Below are 8,655 nucleotides of genomic sequence, written 5' to 3' on the forward strand. Positions count from 1 at the left end.
AGCAAATCACACTGCCATGTGTGTACCTATGCAACAATCTTGCATGTTCTTCACGTGTACCCCAAAACCTAAAATGCAATTAAAAAAAAAACCTCCAAACCAACCAACCGACCGACTGACCGAACGACCGACTGAGTCATGGTTGCTCCAGATCTACTAAGTCAGGTTCTCTAGAGGTGGGGCCCAATGGATATCTCTCTATAGTAAGTATCCCATGTAATTTAGATGGAAACTGTTCTCTAGGAATTCTTGTGGGACTTTCAGTTGTAAGACAAATATATCAGGTTTTTCATACCAGCAATAACTTGCTTGAGCATAGGGACTTTCTAATCTCATTATCTCTAGCATTATTCCCAGCACAAAGTTTGCACTCAATAAGCATTTGTAGACGTATCATGGAAAATATTTCTTAAAGGTGTCCACTGATTATGCCAGGAGTGGGGAAAAATAATGTTGGTAACATGGAGGCAAAACTGTTAAATAAAGCCTGTTGTTCAGTGTGTGGTGCTAAGTAATGGTTAAAAAAAAAAAAAATCTCTCTGCCTTGAAGAGACCACATGGTGAGTAGAATAGCCCAGAAACATTTTCTTTTGTCAAAGATTATTTCCCCCCCAAACTCCATGGCATAATAGCACCTAAAGTAATAACTATTAGGCTTTCTTGACTATATTCCAAGGTCATTTATGGCAGTCCTAGGCCATAGATAATAATTAAAGCCACCTGTCCTTGGTTTTCTCATCTGCAAAATGATGGACATTTTCCAGCTGCCTGTGTTAATGCAAGGTTGTCAGAGTGGCTAGAGGCCATCTGTCTAGTACCAGAGGGAGTTCAGGAATGGCCATAAAAAGAGTTGGGCACCTTCCAGCCTGCCGTGGAGGCCAGGCTGTCACACACAATAAAGCCCTGGCTTCTGAACACTGGCACTCATCCAGGCGCCACTTGGGTTGATGCAATCTCTATTTGATCAGATGAATATGATTTCCTTTTCATTGTGCCTAGTCATAATGTCTAATTATTGAAGGCAAAATAAAACTATAAATTCCAATGATTAGGCCTATTCCTAGCTAAGAACCTGCCATCCAGCTGTCAGCCATATTTGCAGATGATGCCTGGGAACCTGAGAAGATGAGATGTTTGAATCTTATCGCTTATTTGGATAAGGTAGCAGGACCCGATCTTTTCTTGGAAAACTAGAAATTGGTAAAGTTTGAAGGGGCTCCCTAGTGTGTGTAAATTTTGAGAACAAAGATATGAAAGGGAATTTGGTGATATATTCTCTTGATCTGAATAGTACCATACAATTAGTGTATGTAGAAAACTCTGTACAACAATTATTATTATTATTTCAACTTGGAAGAGGAGGAAATTAAAACTAGGAGAGTTTGAACAACTTGACCAAGCCCACACTGCCAGCACTGCAGCCAGATTCCAAACCAGGCTTTCTGACTCTAAATTAAATAATCCCTTCACGATATCCTGCTGCCTCCCCCATAATTAAGGGAAATGATGCATTAGAATGAAATGATATACATTTGCCAAAGAAATGAGAAATGAGTTTAGCTGACTCAGTATGTAAAGAATACGTGGGAAATTGCCTGAAGGCGGCAATGGACTTTGATATGTTACCTGTGGATTACTCATTTTACCTTGGAGCCCATTACTGTCCTAGCTGGACCTACATCAACTTATCTTTTATATATTTAAAAATCTGATATCACAGTATTTCTCCATAATAAACAGTGGTTTTTAACCTTGAGGCTCTCATGAACTCTCTGAATTGTCTTCCAAGGAAAATATGTATATGCACACAGGATTCATGCCCCTCCCCTTTAAAATCAACCTGGTCCTCCATTCTACTCCCATCTCTAAGGTTAAGAAATCCTCTATAGGTCTGAATTTACAAACTGCTCTGAATTTCTGGGCCATAGAAAAATCTTCATAGCTTAGAGGTGGTTGAGCCTCTTAGGTCATCAATTTTTCTATGCACTAGTCCATGTCTGAGTTGACGACAAATCACTTATTGCAAGGTCATATGAATTTTCTTTCTACCCAATACCAGATATCTAGCTATATGATGCTAAAAATTTATGTTTTTTCACTGCTGTATCCTTAAAGCCTGAAATAGAACTTGGCACAATTACATGGTATATTTTATATGTTTTATTTTTTGCACTATAGATACAAAACATTATGTGTGTAAAAACTGTTTGGAAATTAATCACGGAAATGCAATAGGACAACTTGTTCTTTGTTGCTTCAGGCTGGAATGTGGGTGGCATGATCACAGCTCACCTTGACCTACTGGGCTCCAACAATCCTCCAATCTCCACCTTCAAGTAGCTGGGACTACAGGCACATGCCACCACACCTGGCTAATTTTTAATATTTTTTTTGGAAATGAGATCTCACTATGTTGCCTAGACTGGTCTTGAACTTTTGGGCTCAAGTGTTCCTCCCACCTTGGCCTCCCAAAGTGCTGGGATTGCAGGTGTGAGCCACCATGTCTGGACAGCAACTTGTTTTTAAAGGGAATTTGTTTACAATTTCTCTTTTATGTATAACATCACTGTAGATTTCTGGTATATAAACTTTATCAAGTTAAGGAAATTTCCTTCTAGTCCTAAGTTTCTAAGAGTTATTTTTCTTAAATTAAAAATGGATATTGGACTTTATCAAATGTTTAGATTTGATTGACTAATTTAATAATTTTTCTCCTAAAGTTTATCAGTGTGGGGAATTACATTGATAGGGTTTCTAAGAATAAACCATCCTCGCATTCCTGGGATAAATTTTACCTGTTATGATGTATTATTATTATGTCATGTTATATTAGTACTTAATATACTATTGAATTCAGCAAGCTAATATTTTGTTTAGGATTTTTGAATTGGTGTTCACAAATTAGATGGCCTATAATTTTCTTTTCTTATATTAACCTTATTTAGCTTTAGAATCAAGATTACATGATTGGATCTTTAAGATAATTTAACTTAAATGCAGAATTCTGTCTTTTAGTTGGTGGGTTTAATATTTTTAATTTCATTATAACTACTGTGCTAGAACCTATCCTGCAGACTTATTCCTGTTTTCCATTAATTGTAATTTTTAAATATATCCTTCCTGTTTTTCATAGAAAGATCCAGTTTCTTTCAGAATGCTCAAAAGTTAAATATTTAAAATTTAGAAGTTAAACTTTTAAACATTAAAAGTTAAACAGAATGTTTAAATTTCATTTATAAAAAAGTTAAACATTCAGAATGTTTAAAAATTTTAACTTTTTTGTTTTGTTATAATGTTATAAAACATTTTTGTTTTTATAATGTTATTTATATTTTATATATACATTTTATAAAATAATGTTATAAAAATATATTTTTTAATACTAACAAATTGGCGGTTGCCTCTTACTTCAGATCTGCTTTTATGTTTATCTGTCCCTATTGATTGTTTAAATTTATTGATAGCTGTATTTTCTCCTAAGAAAAAAAAGCATTAGTGCATTTCAATTTCTCTTTGATCTCTTCAAGGGCCACATTTTGCAAAATTAAATATAATGTAATATAAGTAGTGTTCTCTGGGCTTGTGTAATCATGCTATTTTAAGGATATTTTGTTCTGTGTTGTTATGTATTTTCTCTTTTTTTCTAGCTTTAAGAAAACTCATATAATAAACTTTACCGAGTTTTTGATGACCTTTTGCTCTCATATGTCTTGCAACATCCTCCTGGGTCACTCTATTCATTTGAATGCTTCCACCAAGAGCAATTTTACTGGGAGTCTTGAAGGTCTGAAGACGTCTTTGTTATTCTACAGTATTAAAATGACGATTTGGCTAGATTTAAAATTATAGGTTCAGTGTTTGTTTTCTTAAGTACTTTTAAAAGTATTTCTTCATTATCTGCTTGCGTCTAGTTTTGCTGTGGAGACGTATACTGTCATTTTGATTCTTATTCCTTAGCTATGAATATATTCTTTTTCTCAATAAGCTTTTAGAATGTCCTTTTTTTATTGTTTTAAAATTTCATTATAATGTATCCAAGTGTTTGTTTTACCTTAACTCTATTGTTGCCCATGAGCCCTTTCAATCAAAGATTTTTTATCTTAAAAAAAAATTAGGAATTTGTCATTTCTGTAAGACAAGGACAAGGCAAGAATGACCACTACTACCATTGCTACTTGTCATTGTACTGGCCAACACTGTAGGAAAGGAAAGAAATAAGAGATGGAAGAATTGGAAGGGAAAAAGTAAAACTTCTATTACTTTCAGAAGAGATCACCTTCTACCTAGAAAGACTATTAGAATAAATAAAATAATCCAGCAAGGTTTCTAGAAATAAGATAAACTCTCAAATATTAGAATTTTTCTATAGCATCAATAACCAACTAGAAAATTACATAAAAAACAAGATGCCATTCACAATATCAACAGAAACGATAACATAATTGAGAATTAGCTTATTTAAGAATATACTATGCTTCTGTGGAGAAAATCTAAAAACTCTAACAATAAAAAACATGGAATATGATCTGAGGAGATTGAGAGCTGTCCCATGCTTAGCCGGACCAAATTAATTTTATAATGATATCAGTCTTTCCCAAAGTAATCTATAAATTCAATGAAAATGAATCAAAATTTCAGTTTTTTTTTTTTGCAGAGTCTTTCTGTGTCGCCCAGGCTGGAGTGCAGTGGTGTGATCTCAGCTCACTGCAACCTCCTGGGTTCAAGCTATTCTCTTGCGTTAGCCTCCTGAGTGGCTGGGATTACAGGTGCCTGCCATCACGCCTGGCTGATTTTTGTATTTTTAGTGGAGACAGGGTTTCACCATGTTGGCCAGGCTGGTCTCAAACACCTGACTTCAGGTGATCCATCCATCTGCCTCAGCCTCCCAAAGTGCTGGGATTATAGGCATGAGCCACTGCGCCTGGCTGGGTTGTTTTGAGGAACTTGATAAACCTATATGAAACTTTTAAGCTGTGCTATAATAAATAACAATGAAAACTGTAAAGTACAAGAACAATGAGACCAATAAAATAAAATGGGTTTATGTACATAAAGTATGTATTTCTATTCAAAAATCACACTATGAATAAAGTTAGCAGATGACAAGAGTGAAGAAATTTGTGTTGAGCAAAACTGAAAATATCTAGAATTGTACATCTAGAGTACAGATGTACAAAGAAATGCTGATTAACAAGAAAAAGGGCAACCCTGGTAGAGAAATTGGCAAAGGAATGAACATACATTTTAAACGGGCAAGAACGTATATTACACTTGATCTTAGCCAAAAGACCTAGAAGTGATTAAACAGGCATTTTGGAGAAGAGAAACTCCATAGGGTTAACGTGCATATGAAGACATGCTTACATGCATTAGTATTAGTAATGTAAAACAAACCACCACACTATCACTACACTACTGCACTAAAATAAACCACTGCACTGTTGCTATCACTACATCTACCACACTAGCAACATTTAGACCTTGGATGATGCCAGGTTTGGTGGTAAAGCAGAAATATGAGAAGCTGGGAGAAGAACGAAGTGCTGGTGAAAGTCTTGGACAGCAATTTGTTTGTATTTAGTCAAATTAAATATATACCTATTATTTGACCCAGTAATTCCACCTCTGGGCATATAACCTCCATGAAATTTTCACATGCCTTTGAAAAAAGATGCACATAAGAATGTTCATCGATGCTTTGTTTGTGGAAGAGGGAGTTGGAGACAGTCTGCTTAGGTAAAATGCAGTGCTTGCACACCATGGAATACTTTGTAGGTGTTAGAAGTGAGACACAGAATGTCTACATCAATGTGGATAGCTCTTACAACATTGTGCTGAATTAAAAAAATAAGAAACAGTGTGAAATGTATAACATAACATCATCTACATGAATTAAACATCTACACATGCCAAACAAAACCTATCTTATAAGAACAGGAACGAATGTCTACAAATAAAAGTCTCAACATCAACCACTGAAAAGAGTTTCCCTGATTGGAATGGTGGGTGGGTGATGGGGGTGTGAGGGGACAGGAAAAAGAATAGACCTGGAAAATGAGGGGGAAAGCAGAAGAATGAATAAATAGATTACTGAGCAAATGAATGAATGAGTGAATAAGATAGGGGCTCTTCACAAATCAAAAATGATGCAGTGCCATGAATGAAGGTGATTAAAGGCCAAATGAAAAGAAAAGATTAAGACTTGGCACAGGTAATGGCATATAATAAGCACTCTATCTATTAAATGATGGAAGAAAGTAAGTCGATGGTGAATCTTTTTGCAAAGCTAAAATTTCTTTTACAATATGAATCAGTGCTCTTTAAGAAATTATTTTAGAAGTTTTGATCTTGGTATATCAAATTCTTTAAAAATGGGAGCACACCTGTATTTGGAGACATCTGGACCACATTCATAGATTTTTTTTTTTCTTTTCTTCCATTTCTTGAGACATTGCATAAACATAGTCACCTCTTTTGAACTATGCCATGAAGTTTGACTTTTGATTCTAAGTCACAGAAAATATTTTCCTGGAAAATATGTGCTGTTTTGATCAAGTCTTGATTCCAAAGCACCTGCTTATATGTGGTCACTGATATGCAGGGTATTTGCTGGAAGAAATGAGCTGGAATCTGCCTCATGAGCTTTGAGGCTGTAAGAGGTGGTGGGTTTATTGCTGGCCCTGATGGTGGGCTTGCCTACTGACATTTTTTTTTCTGCCACTGTGCAAGATCTGATTTGTCAGAATATCTCTGGGTTTTACCTTTTCCTTCCCTCTTTCCAAAGGACAGAAATTTATCCCAGGGGATATAGCTTCTATTGATCTGCTTTAGTTTGAATAATCATGATCCTATATTACTACTAACAAACATGGCTGACACTTGGCTTTCACTTCTTTCAACCTAATAAATACCTTTTAGTTTAATTATTTAGAGCTCTGGCTCTAGTCAGATGAACTTGGGTCAGGCACCACCCTATAACCTGATAGCCTGGTGACACTGGGCAAATGACATTCCCTAAGTATTTGTTTGTTGCTCTGAACAATACAGATAGAAGTTTTCTTACAGAGTTTTTGTGGTGACTAGATTAGTTCATGTATTTAAGGCTTAACATGGAGCCTCTTGCACAGTGAATGGTTATTATTTTTACTTTGTGGAAATGATCATGCTAGGCCTGTGGGGAGACACTGAGATGAATAAGAAAAAGTTCTCAATTTCATGGGCTTGGAGAGAATGAGACATAATCAAAATAGACAAAAGACAGACCCATGGGAGAGAGGACCAGTGAGGTCACAGCCTCCTAAGAACCTGTGAGACATTCACAGAACTAGTTCTTCATTTTATAAATGAGGAAACTGAGGCTAGAAGAGTTATGTGACTTGTTGAAGGGGACACAGCAAGTGAGTGTCAGAGCCTTCATGGGAACCCACGTCTCCTGTGACTGAGCCAGGCCTGAGGGATGTGCCTCTGTTTCTCATGAAATTTCCTCAGTGCAGTCCAAGGCCTTGCCATACTGCCCACTGCCAGGCCAGGGTTCGGACTGTCAGCTGCTGCAGCCTGGGGGCCTCCACTGTCCCGAACTGCAGAGGCTTTGTGGGGAGGGCTTATTCCCAGCTAGGAGACAGCCTCCCTGGCTTTTGAGTGAGTCATTTATGAAATGTGGACATCAGTTCTCTTCAAGACTTGGCCTCAAATCAATAACCCATTAGAGACATTAATTCATAACTTCATCAGATGAATTTTTTGAGGCGTCAGTACGCTCCAGGTCTTGTATGGGGGCACTGGAGAGGCAAAGATGAAACCTCCTTGAGAAACTTACAGAGTCATGTGACAATTCACCATCACGTAATGAATTGATAAAGTGCACTAAGAGCTGAAAAGAGCGACAAATATTTTCTGGGCTTAGAGGTTTGTCCTCCCAGCAAGAGAGGATGGCAAAGTCAAAGGAGGGAATTACATGGATATTCGGTAGTGCTTAGAGGGCACTGGGACCAGTGGTTGGAGGGCAGTGGGTGGTAAGGCTGGAAAGGAAGGCAAGGGCTCAATAGCGGGAGGCCTTCTAGGCCTCCAGCTCTGTGGCTGAATGGAAAAGGTGAATGCTTTGTAGGCTGGAGGATAGCATGATCAGGTCTAGGTGGTGCAAGATGGCTCTGAGGCACTATGGACTGTAGAGCATCAAGGCCCCACACCTGCTCTAGGGGCGGTAGCCAACGGGTCTTGACCCCAAACTGGCTGAGTCCCTGGAGCCTGAGCATGTGGACCTCAGATATGCAGTGGCAGGAGACTTCCAAACCGGGAAGGAGCTGGTGGCCAAACACCCTCTACACTTCCAGGTGGTGAACTCATGACTTTTACTTCAAGAAGCTTCCTGTTATCAGTGGGTGGGCACTGGCAGAGAGGCCCTGTTCATCCTGTGCCTACAAGCCCAGCTCCAGTCAAAAAGCACGGGCACGTTCTCCTTTCTTCCCTGAGAAGTTTGGCCTCTTTCTTCGTGGGCATAGCCGCCATCAAAACCAGCGCCCCCATATTTCAGCATGATTAAGCCTTGCCATTTTGGGGGTGGCTGGGGGCGAGGGGAGGGGCTATTGTGTTTCAAAATGGAATAAACAGAAAAGCAATATTAAAAGAATGAGAAGGTTGTTTACTGAGGCTTGAAGA

The 8,655-nt window shown here is 37.8% G+C and overlaps 1 pseudogene; it reads right to left on the reverse strand.

The window, feature by feature from the left end:
• Positions 1–5,144: 5,144 nt before the first annotated feature.
• Positions 5,145–5,301, reverse strand: LOC116556475 (annotated as a pseudogene).
• Between the last annotated feature and the right edge of the window lie 3,354 nt (positions 5,302–8,655).

Source organism: Sapajus apella, unplaced genomic scaffold (genome assembly GCF_009761245.1).
Source record: "Sapajus apella isolate SASKATOON/1434 unplaced genomic scaffold, GSC_monkey_1.0 scaffold16, whole genome shotgun sequence".
NCBI classification, from domain to species: domain Eukaryota; kingdom Metazoa; phylum Chordata; class Mammalia; order Primates; family Cebidae; genus Sapajus; species Sapajus apella.